Genomic DNA, 12,477 nt, shown 5'->3' on the forward strand with positions numbered 1-12,477 from the left:
GATGCCGGGATTCGAATACCATCCTTCCTGAATTGACTTCGTGCAAGCAAATGCCCTACCGCTGTACTATCTCTGTGGCTATTTTAGTGATACAGTATTCATTTATTATAGATCATTACTCCAATGATCTGCCTGTTCCACCTCTGAGTTTCTCTGGCTTTGCGTGGTCCCTCTCAAGAAAAATAATCTAATATCTAAGACTAGTTATACCAGTCTTACAACTAGTATACAGACTTTACAAAACTTTACAACCCAAATAAACAGTATAGCTATGTCTAGAACATTGTGACTAGATTCTCAGAGCTTCTAAAAGGGAAACCCGCTGACAAACATTTCTGTGTAATTATGACAGCTTCTAATCATTGCAAAATAGTTATTGCTTAAGTTTTCAAGAAGTGAGTATGAAACTAGCCAATACATATTCTAGCTTGGGTTTTGATAGACTTCTCCAGATTTGTTGGTTCCAGCAACTTCTTTCATTTCTGTAGAAGAAACAATGTGCAAATTAACAAAAATGTAAGCCCCACTTTCTCTAGATGAAATTTGAGTATAATGTACTTTTGTTAATTTACTTTCTTATTTTAATCTGTAGCTGACACACTGCTCTGAAAAATATAATTGTAGATATAACAATAAACACATTATTTCCTCTTTTCCTCAATGCTATTTTTCAATGAATAACAGAAGCAAGTCTTCCAAAAGCCCTTTATAAGTGAGAGAGCAATCTATCTTTCTCTGCCCAATCAAGTTAAAAGCTCTCTCTAGAGGGATGCACTGTTTATAGATCCTGGGACTGGTAGTCCTCCAAGAAGCTAGTAAAAAAAAATAAAAGGAACAAGAAGTATCTGTTCTCTGAGAAGGAAAAGAAACAGAAAAACTTTTCATTTTATTAGGTAAACACTACATGACTCTATCTGATGGCTTAATAAATTGAAACTGCAAAATGCCATTATCATCTCACTTGGAATCCAAATCATGGTAGCCTTTGATGAAATGATAAAGCAAATGACTAAAAAAAAGTAGAGCAATCCATTTAAATATGGATTTGAAAAATTCAAATCTACATTTGATACTTTATCACACCTCCTCTTATCTCTCATGAGCTATTTAGAACATTAGCAGAACATGTGGCACAATGTTTGGTTTGGCAGATTAAATCCAAGTTCTGGACAGATTTAGGGAATACTGGAAAGATTTGAGACTCCCAAAGTTTCTACCACAAAAAAAAATGAATTTTATTCTAAGTGACTGCTTGAAAGACTTTCTTAGTTATCTCCTGCTAATCTCCATCTCTATTAGACAAGAACTTATTTGTATGTATAGTATTTTCCCATTTTAATGTGCCTATGCAAACAAGGAACAATGCCACATGGCGTTATCGGCGCACATGGGGGCCATAAGAACAAGTCCAACAATTCCCATGACATGGTTCAATCATAAGCTTTAAACTGAGGGACTCTTCCACCAAAATTCCTTATTGAACAGCTCACAGAAGACAGGATAAAAAGTGGGTAGAATCGTCACGGTAAAAGAATATTTAGAGAGAGTTATAGCTGTTAAAGAAAATACACATAAAATATTCAGAAGACATATGTGTCCATTTTATGTCTTTTGAAACAGTTGGGGATTGTTAAATCCAATGCACAACTTTGGTCTGTGTTTAGAACTGTGTAGTAAAAAGGGTAAATGTGGGGTACTGATGGTTGGGGGTGAAGAGTTAAGGAGTAATAATGAGCTTTGTAGGGGTTTGTGAAAGGGCAGAATCTGTTGGGGCTAGAGGGTGGAGCATTTTTTCATGTGTCTTTTGGCCATTTGTATTTCTTCTTTGTCAAAGTGTCTGTCCATTTCTTCTCCCCATTTTTTGATGGGATTAGATGTTTTTTTTTCTTGTAAATTTCTATCAGTGCCTTGTATATTTTGGAGATTAGCCCCTTGTCTGATGGGTATTGGGTGAATAGTTTCTCCCACTCAGTCGGGGGCTCTTGTATCTGGGTGCTATAAAAAAAAAGAACTGAGGGTAAAGAGGGTTAATTAAGGGGAAGATAATGAATCTGGATTGGGAGATGAGGGAGAAGGGGCTCTGGTGTGGAGGAGGGGAAATATATCAGAGGGCTATATACCACGTATAGATGAATTATTTATGGATTAGGCTTGGCAGTCAGAGAGGACCACTGTATAGGAAGTCACGTCTACATTTACACTGATTTTAGAGACCAATTTGAATATTATCCTCCAAATCTAGGGAATTCCATTTTTTCCCCTAGAAACAGTTGAGAATTAAGAATATTTTTGGGAGTTGTTAAAAAGTATATATGTCACGCAGGCGCATTTGCGCCCGTGCACTTTTGAAAATGAATACTAGGAAAAAAAGTCCTGAATGGGGTCCAGTATGCATAGGGGAGGAATTTCTCTCCCCTCCCTTCCCCCAGGGCTGATTTATCAGGTGTGGCCCTGAAGACCACTCTGGTGTGGGGGGATCTCAGTCCCCTGGACTAAGTGGTCAGCCCAGGGGGCCTATGGCTAGCTGTCCTGCCCTGAGCCCCCAACATACCTAGCTGTTTTTTTTTTTTTTCTTTTAATGCTACTTTCACATCTAATTTGTTGGGCTCTTACTGGCTATCAGTTTGTTGGAATTTGGAAGGGTATGTGGCACACTCTCCAGGAGCTTGAGGATCTGTAGAGCCAATGGTTTTTGAGGCTTAGGTTGGCTTGCAGTTCTTCCTAGAATTAACACCAATTTTGTAATTATTGTTTTTATATTATTCATATAAATACCCAGAAGAGTAGCTGAATCAAACAGAAATTTCTATTCTTAAAATTTTGATGAAGCTCTACATTATTTTCCATAGTAACTGCATCAGTATGCATCCTCATTTATAATGTTCTAAGATCTGCTTTTCTTTATGACTTTAACTAAAGGCAAAACCCTTTACCAAACCAGTTTCTTGTATTTTTGACAGTGGCAGCCTTATAGGTGTGATTCCTTTCACTGCATTTTCCATTGGGTTCAAGGACATATACAGTGGTCATGGGTTAGAGAACACAACAATGCCAGAGATCTCACTTGGACTAGTTCAGGCAAAACATGTACCCAAGCCTGTTGAATTAGCTTCAAAAACTCATCACTGTGGTTTTGATTTTCATTCCCCAATAATCAATGGTGACAAACTACTACTACTACTACTACTACTACTACTACTACTACTACTACTACTATTATTATTATTATTATTATTATTATTATTATTATTATTATTATTTGGTTTTTGGTTTTTGGGCCACATCCTGTGACACTCAGGGGTTACTCCTGGTTCTGCCCTCAGAAATTGCTCCTGGCTTGGGGGAGCATATGGGGTGCAGGGGGATTGAACCGCGGTCTGTCCTAGGTCAGCCACTTGCAAGGCAAACACCCTACTGCTATGCCACTGCTCCAGCCCTGAAGAACTACTTTGTTATGCTAGTCATCTGTTTAACATTTTTGTAGAAGTACAGTTTCTGTAACCATTTTAAAATTGAGTTCCTTTGCTTTTGAGGTATGTAACATTTTCATATACTTTTCTCATATACCTTTTCCAGCCAAAGTATGTCCTCACACTCAGTGAATTGAAATGAACAACAACAAAAACAAAGTAAATGACATTTTCAACTTCAGCAATAAAATAATTGTTACCAGAGGAAAAGAGGAAGTTGGGGGTAGATAAATCTGATAAAAGAGGTTAGGAAGGTAGATTGAAACTAGACTTTTGGTAGTGGTTATATGGTATACATTTGAAATCAAATAGTAATGCTATTACCATGAAACGTATATGTGTTACAATAATCTTATGGTAATTCAAATATTTTATAGTCCAATTAATTCCAATATCCTTCAGCTTGTGCCCTTCAAACATCTTCTACTTTATATATTTTCATTAGATAACCTTTTAATTATTATTTATATTTTATTCATAAAAGGCTATGAATTTGATTTGTATCTCTGGCTCAGACTATTCTGAATATCTATAATTTATTATAGTTAATTATATAATTATGATTAATTAATATGTGATTAATTAAGTATATGAACAGATTAATTAGACTTTCTTCTCAGTTTGGCTATCCTCCAAATAAGTTCAGCCATTTTCCACATGGTTTTCTATTAATTTAAGTCAATCATAACTAATCTCCAATACCCTATCCAGAGTTATTGATGTTTTTCATTTCTTTTTGTGCCTCATACATGGTCTAAAGAAAGACCTCTAAGCAGAATTAGCAAGCAAGAAAGGCTGTTGATTATGTAACTAACATCTTGCTCACATATACAATTTCCTTCTCAGTACAATTCATATAATTTTATTTTCTAGCAGCCAGATCCCCAATAATAAATACTCCAGCTACATTTAGACTCTTACCTTCCTCCTTAAATGTTTTCTGTGTGTTCTCCATTGTAGATGATTATTTTCAGGAATTTCCCATCTCTGTTTCACTTGAAGGACATAAAGTTAAGTTTTTAGGCCACCTTTTAATTTTTCTGTGCCCATCAAAATTTCTACTTACCTTACTCAGAGCTATCTGAAAAAATAACTTCTAACACAAGACAGAAGATTAGAACCTCAATGACCTCTCTCTTTTCTGTTTTGAATTCTTTTAATATTATGTTTGGACATAGTTTCCTGAAGTACAAATAAAGTACTAGGCTAAATTAGTTTTGTAGTGCCCACAGCATCAGCCTATATCTCTATTGTTGGATAAAAAAAACATGTTATGAAAAGGGCAGCAATATTGGCACTTTTTATGTTTTTAAGCCACACCTGGCAATGCTCAGGGGTTATTCCTGGCTATGTGTCCAGGAATCATTCCAGGCATTTTTGGGAAACCATATGGGAGACTGGGGATCTATCACGTGTTGGCTGCATGCAAAGCAAATGCCTTACCCGCTGTGCTATCTCTCCGGCCCCAATAGTGGCATTCCTTTTTTTAGTTTGAAGACAGATTGCTTCTTAGACACTCATGTGTGAGCATCTGAATCAATACAACAAATCTGTTGAGGCACAGATTTTATGTATATATGAAAAAAGAAAACATCTGAAATATTAAATTGGTGGAGCTTGTTTTCTTACACCATCATCTTGGACTATATGTCTTTTTAATATTTAACTTATTGCCTCCACTAAGACAGTAATTATCTCTAGATACATTGTTTTTTGTTTATTTCTCATTTACCACTCCTTATCTTGCAGTAAAAGATATAGGATTCAAGTCTGGAAGTGGGACAGGATTTTTCAGATGCTGAATTAAATGATAAAATGATCTATTTAAAAAAGACACTAATAGTGCTTGCAAAGATACAGCAATAATTTAGAACAATTGTACTATCAGAATTAAAAATGAAAAGAGAAACTTGGAAGTCTTTATCTTCTGTGAACATGAGTTAGTTGTTACAGGAAGAAATAAAAATCTATGGCTCCTGTTCTGAAGAAAAGCCTAGATGAGCTAGACCACATTTCTTGAGTTCCAACAACCACTAGAAAATATAAAGACACCTTTTGTAGCTGATATATATTCAGTTATATGGTTTTCATTTAACAGAGGCAGTTCAGATATGGATTAATTTCTGATACTTTATTGTTGTTGTTACTTGGTAGCTGCTCCTGGAAACCTTTTGCTTTTTTCAGTAGATAGTAGAGTAGTGATATGGTCACATCAAAGGAGAAAAGTGGTGTCCATCTGTGGAGCACTTGTTGACTTTTATGTGTGCTCTTAGAGAGAAACAGTTGGAAGCATGCACAGGCTGGATCCAGCTGCCTGTCATTTTGGAGAAGAAAGTGGCAAAAAATTCCAGGTTCAATGTGTTTGAACTGAAAACTTTGGGGTCTTTTCAGAGTGGATGGGGCAGGCAGCCTCCCTATCAGCTGTACTTCTGGAAACTGGGCCACACCTGCCCAGTAGGATTACTCCCATCATGTAAGCACACTGGTCCAGCTACAGAGATTTACAAATGTTCTCAAAGATATGCAAACCAAGCTGCTAAAATTTACAGGTATAACAGTCTACTGGCTAAAACCTTGAGCATCCTGGGAAGAGGGTCTGGCTGAGTCCCCACCCTGAGAGCCACACCCATATCCTACAGCTGCTGCCATGGCAATGGTCCAACTTGATTGCTAATCTCTACAGAGACACCAAACCAACAAAAATTTCAGGTGCATTGGTTTTTTGGGCTGAAAACTCTGTCTTCTTGAATGGGAGCAGGCAGTTTTCTGAACTTCTGGAAGCTCTAGCCATATCCACACTCTACATTTACCCCCATATAAGTTCATCAACCCAGTTCTACAGATCCTGAAGCACATGGCTGCATATGGTCATGTGACATCTCCAAATTATTCAATAATGACACCCCAGTAAGAAGCATACCAAATTAGATGGGAAAGTTGCATAGAAGCCAACTGAGCTCAAGAAACAAAAACAACACAGATGCTCCAAATAACAGATTAGTAAACCTTCAGACAATGATTTAATAACCCCATTGTGGGCTATCACAATTTTCACAAATTTTCTTTTAGTAAAATATTTTTGATAATTTCATTAGCTATTTAGATGTAACAAGCAATAGAAAATAAACCATTTTCTGTGTGCCAAGGGGGTTACTGGAGAAAATAATTACATGAGTGGTAGAATTAGTGTTGGAACATTGAGAGCCAAAAACAGTGTTATGAAAACTCTGTAAATTATGGTGTTTAAATAAAGTGATAATAATAAAAAAGAAGTAAGCTTGGGAGCGGTGCCAAGGAGATGGTCTTTCCTCAAACATTACTTTTTTTTTCTAGTGATAGAGATCAACTATGGCTGACACGGCTTCATAATAGAGGTCTCAAAAAGGATAACCAAAATAATTTTTGCATCACAAAAATTAAGTGACATTTTGTGTCATTACAGAAAAGTATTTTTCCCTATACATGGTATTATTGTTTTGAAACTTCAGAAAGTGTTCAACTTAAAAATAATTTCCCTGTAGAGGTACACAATTCCTGGAAGTACAGTAATGCCAAGTCAGTATGTGGAATGAATTGAATAAGCTCCTATTCTATGTACTAGGTCTCAAATCTTTATAATACATTATCTTCAGGTAGAGGATGTAATAGATATTAAACTTACAAGAACTGATACTACAATCAATCTTAGCCAAAAGGCAAAAAAATCAATTTCCTTATTTTTAATTTATTAATTATTGTGAAAATAGAGTGCTGGGGATATGGTTCAAAGTGATAGAGCAGATGTGTAAAAGGGATTTTATTTTATTATTTTTTATTATAAAATTTCTTTAAACTCCATGATCTATAAAATTGTTCATAATGTGGTTATTTGGCACCCAATTTTCTAACACAAATCCCACTACCATTGTCCCAGTTTTCCATCCTCTCCCAATCCTGCTCCTTGGCAAGTGTGAATAATTTACTTAATATTGCTTGTTACAATTAGATAGTAATGGAATTATGTAAAAACTTCATTAAAAGAAAATTTGTGAAAATTGTTATATCTCATACTGGGGTCATTAAGTTATTGTCTGTAGGTTTACTAAGCTGTTGCTAGTAGAGCAATCTATCCTTGGTTTTGTTTGTTGAACTTAGATGTCTTCTATAATAATTTTGGATATAATTTGGTGCTTTCCTTAGGATGCCAGTATTGAAATATGGAGGTGTTGTGTGGCTGCATATGTGACTGGGGCTTTGAGAATCTTTGGAGCTGAGCCAAGGACCTAATATGATGGTGGCTATGGATTGTGGGCATGGATGCCAGTGCTTTCAAAAGTACAAAGGCATGGGCGGGGGAGGCGTCCTGTCTTGACTCAAAGGAGACCCCTGAGATCTCAGTCCCTCAAATGACATATTTGGAGATTTTAGTTGTCAGGCAATGCTGCAGAGATCAGTAGAAAAACAGTGAAGAAGGGCCATCGATGTGGTGGAGGTTGTGTGACATGTGTGTAGCTGCCAAGGCTTCAGCAGTGTATAGAACTTGCCCCTTTCCCCTCTCTGGTTCCCCAGTGCTATCAGAAATTAAAACTTATTTTAGTGGCTGGGTTTGATCCCTGGCACTGCATGTGCCACTGCACGCCTCACTGCACAACTGGGTATAATTCTGGTGGCTGCCACCACTACCAGGCTTCAAATTGTATTTGAACCATCATGGGGTCAAGTATTGCTAGGGATGATACCTGTGGACCCCCCCAGCACTGTTGATTATGGACACTATATAATGAGAGGTATCTAGAGATACTACTCTTAAAACTACTTTCATGACTATTGTTAAGCATACTGATACATGTTAGTATGATACATATTGATATGTACATTACTCCGGTGACTTATTAGTATTCTAACTAGAAAAAATTGAAAAGTGGTAGCCTCTTGTACTTTTACAAATGTGTTATCATGAAATGCAATCAATTATGAATTCCTTCTTCTAGATAAGCATTTCTCAACTAAGGGACTATATGATTCATTGTAGGCCTCCCGTGAGGTCACAGATGAAAATCTCATGAATTAAGGATATGGTAGAGACAAGGAGATAAACTGTGGATCAGGGAACCACTGGCAAGAAACAAAGTTGGGAGGAAATTGGTGTTGAAAAAAGGATGGGGCCCGGAGAGATAGCACAGCGGCGTTTGCCTTGCAAGCAGCCGATCCAGGACCAAAGGTGGTTGGTTCGAATCCCGGTGTCCCATATGGTCCCCCGTGCCTGCCAGGAGCTATTTCTGAGCAGACAGCCAGGAGTCACCCCTGAGCACCGCCGGGTGTGGCCCAAAATCCAAAAAAAAAAAAAAAAAAAAAAGAAAAAAAAAAAAAAGAAAAAAGGATGGGAACTGTTCTAAATGATGTGCAAGGACAACTGCAGCATTGAGGGTGCTGCCTCTACCTCCTCACATCAGACTACAGGAATTTAGAGAACCAGTCCACTGACAAGTTAGCTCACCAGCCTTTGCTCAAATCGTTGGCCCATCATCCAAATCAAATTTCACTCTCAGGGGACGGAGGAATAGCACGGAGGTATTTGCCTTGCATGCTGAAGGTGGTTCCAATTCCGGCATCCCCCAATCCTGCCAGGAGAGATTTCTGAGCATAGAGCCAGAAGTAACCCTTGAGCGCTGTCGGGTGTGACCCCCCAAATTTTTCACTCTCAGATCTTATTATGTAGAAATTCTGGAGACATCACTGAACAGAGAAATGGGAACTATCGCAGGAAAGGAAAGAAAAATTAATGTTTTCAGAACATCTATCAATATATGGAGGCAGAGAATCTTGAGTGGCACTTGGAAGGCTGTGAAAGGTTAGTTACTAGGTTACCCAAAGTAACCTAATTGTGCAGGTTCAAAGCTTTATGCAACTCTTCCTTTACTCTCTGCTTCCTTGTGATCTCTATATGCTTGATGGCAACGAAGTTGACAATGTTGCTAAGGCATAATGTATGGTTGATATTTGACCAGTGACTTGTACCTATGTATGCATGACTTCATTGGGTTAACTATGACTGCCATTACTCGGCAACTTTTGGTTGCCTAGTATAGACATTTGACAAATGTCTAATAGAATGGACATTTGGTTATTATATGGCTAATATCTATCTGCCTTTTTTCTTTCATAGTTCTCAAGTGAATTCCTAATTAGCCTCAAGTCAGTTGGGCATGAGAGTGAGGACCTAAGGTCCCCAAACGGGCCTGTTTTGTCCTTGGAAGGAGGTTGGACCAGGGAGGGTTGGGGCAGAGTGGTAAAAGAAGCAAGGCTTGCTTAGGGGATGCTTCCTGCAGGTAAACAAATGCTTATTGTTTGCTTCCAGATAATCGATTGCCCTGCTCTCCATATTTCCAGGCCAGGATGGAGACTGAACATTGTGATAGCTGGGCAGAAGGAAGACACAACTAGGAATCATAATACTGGTTTCCAGCAGTTTGGTTCTGTGATGGTTTTGCCGAAGGCTTCTTCAAAATGCTTCTATAGGAGAGATGACTAACATTGTTACTCTTAAATTTTCTTCATTATGCTGAGAATCGGGGAATCATCATATCTCCCAATTCCCTCTTCCTCAGATAAGCTATAGCATTTACAAATAAGAGGTGACCAGTGATTCGTGAATGTACTGTATGCTTTGTATATGCACATGCGTGGGTGCATATGTATTCATGTGCATTTTGTCCTCATGTGTGTGGGTGGGCGCGGGCACGTCCCAGTAGCTTTCTGCGTTGTTCCATCCTTCTAGTTTCTTCTCTCAGGCTCCCTAGTGGTCCTCTCCGTAGCCCCTGCAAACCTCACTTCCCAGCGATGAGGTCATGAGAGCATAAAGGGGTTCCAGATTCTGACGTCCGAGTCTCCAATGGAAACGTTCCAACTAAGCAGGGTAGCGGCAGAAACCCACAGACGGCAGAATCCATTCTGCGAAAGAAACGCAACTTAGAAAAGTTTGGGTAAGTTTACCTCTTAGATGTGGAGGGGAACACCAAGAAGGGGACGGGAGAAACAGGGTTTGGAGACCGTGCAGAGGAAAATAAAGAAGGATCCTAAAATGTGGAAGGGATCCCAGCCACAGCACAGCGCTCCCGGGGCAGCGGCCACCCCAAAAAACCCCCGCCCTTTCGCTCCGGGTCTGAGAGCATCTGCCACTAGTGGTCCACCTGCAGCGATGCCCCGGGTGCGGGTGCGGGTTCGGGTCCTAGAAGGGACAGGCCTGGACCAGGGCGCACAGGGCGGGCAGCCGGGTGGAGGGACGGACGGACGGACGCAGCGCTGCGGGCGCGGGAGGCGCGTGTCTCCGCCGCAGCTCGGGCTCTTCTCTCGGCCCCGGCGGCGGCTTGCAGCCCGGGCAGGGCGCTGGGGCTTGGCGTGGGTTCAGCCCGCCTGCGGCCGCCGCGCCGGGCTCCCCGCCCCCCCGAGTCCCTGGAGGCTCCGGGGCTGCCGGAGCAGGAGGTGGAGCCGAGCCCGCGGCGGCCGGCAGCGCAGGAGGGAAAGTTCCACGGCGCGGCGGCGGCAACTGCAGGAGCCCGCGGGGGACGCCAGGAGGGCGCCTGGGGGTGAGTGGGGCGACCCGTGCGTGTGCGGGGACGTCGCTGCAGTGGGCTGCCCGGCCCTCACTTTGGGGCAGGCTGTGTGTGCAGCCGAGAGCCCCGGGGGCCGCGCCCGGCCTCCTGCCATCGCTGCCAAGGGGGCTGCACGCGTGGGGACCCGGGTTGGCGTGGCTCGGGGCCGCGGAGCGCTGCGGGCAGCGGGCGGCGGCAGGACATCGCCTCCAGGTGCACGACGGACGCGCGAGGATGCGGTGCAGCGGGCCACCAGGCTGTCCAGGGGTGTCCACCTTCCTCCTGCTGAATCTCAGCCTGTCTGCTCGGACACATGCACACGAGTGGCGTGGCTACTTGGCGGGAGTCGGGGTCTTTCTTGTGGGGTGCTGATGGAGACGGAGGGGGCGTGCCCAGGGTGGCTCGGTGGGCGGCGGGTGCTCATGCCCTGGCATCCCCGCCCAGAGGGACTGGCTGTCCAGGTGGGCCGTCGCCCATCCTCTAAGACCCCCAAGTGAGATCCTTTGTGGGGGCCACAGAGCCTGGTTGGGGGGTCGAGGAGACTATGGAGGGGCAGCAGGCAGCACACACAAAAGGGCAAAGTTGTTTCCTCGACGCTTCCTGCACCTGCGCTGCCATCAGTGACTTTGAAGTTATCTTTTCATCGATGAGGGAAGACTGGTGGTAGAGGAAAAGCTTTTTATAAGCATTGCACATGCTGAAACAATGAACCTTGGGAAATACTAATACATGCAAAGGGCTATTTCGCAAACACCACTTTTATTCCGATTTCAAAGCCTGGGAGTAGTTTTTTATTTTTTATTTTACTTAAAGTTAAGTCTTTAGATGGTCTCGGTAATGAAGATAATTAACTGATTTTTCACATCTCTCCTTCCCTTCCCTCCCACAACTTTTCTTCAGGACATTTAAGTTCTCCCAGATATTTTGCATTTATGAATGTGCTTACAAGAACAATGATAATCATCAGAGTGTGCTTTGCAATAATGGGGCATTCGTAAGCCGGTGGGGTGCTTTCGTGTTCTTAGTGGAAAGGAGAAAAGTTCTTTTAAAGTTGGAAAAAAAGGCATAAAGCAAGATAATAAATCCTTAGGCACAAAAAGTAGCTCTAACAGGAGTAATAATGCGTCATAGGAAGTGGGATCCTGGGTTGTGCTCCAGAAAATGTTGGTTCTTAAAAAGCAGTTTTTACAGTTAGCAATCCTATAAATATTTAATAATCCATCTGCATTGCATTACCTGACATACCCTATATAGCAGTGAAATGTTTAAGTTCTACTCATCTTCGTGTTTGAAGACTAGATATCAAACTTAAAGGCAAACCTCAAACCTTTGGTTCACCAAATGTATACATCTGGAGTAGTCGGCTTTTGCCATCCCATCTATTTGGCCTCCAAAAAGCCTTTACTTTTAATTGCATGATTTTGGGCAAATATCTC

At 41.2% G+C, this 12,477-nt stretch overlaps 1 non-coding gene across 1 annotated transcript; it reads right to left on the reverse strand.

Annotated features, from left to right (window-relative positions):
- Nucleotides 1-6,988: 6,988 nt before the first annotated feature.
- Nucleotides 6,989-7,179, reverse strand: LOC126008169 (U2 spliceosomal RNA). The gene has a single exon (XR_007495540.1). It is a non-coding gene; the product is annotated as a U2 spliceosomal RNA (small nuclear RNA).
- Between the last annotated feature and the right edge of the window lie 5,298 nt (nucleotides 7,180-12,477).

Source organism: Suncus etruscus, chromosome 4 (genome assembly GCF_024139225.1).
Source record: "Suncus etruscus isolate mSunEtr1 chromosome 4, mSunEtr1.pri.cur, whole genome shotgun sequence".
Taxonomy (NCBI): domain Eukaryota; kingdom Metazoa; phylum Chordata; class Mammalia; order Eulipotyphla; family Soricidae; genus Suncus; species Suncus etruscus.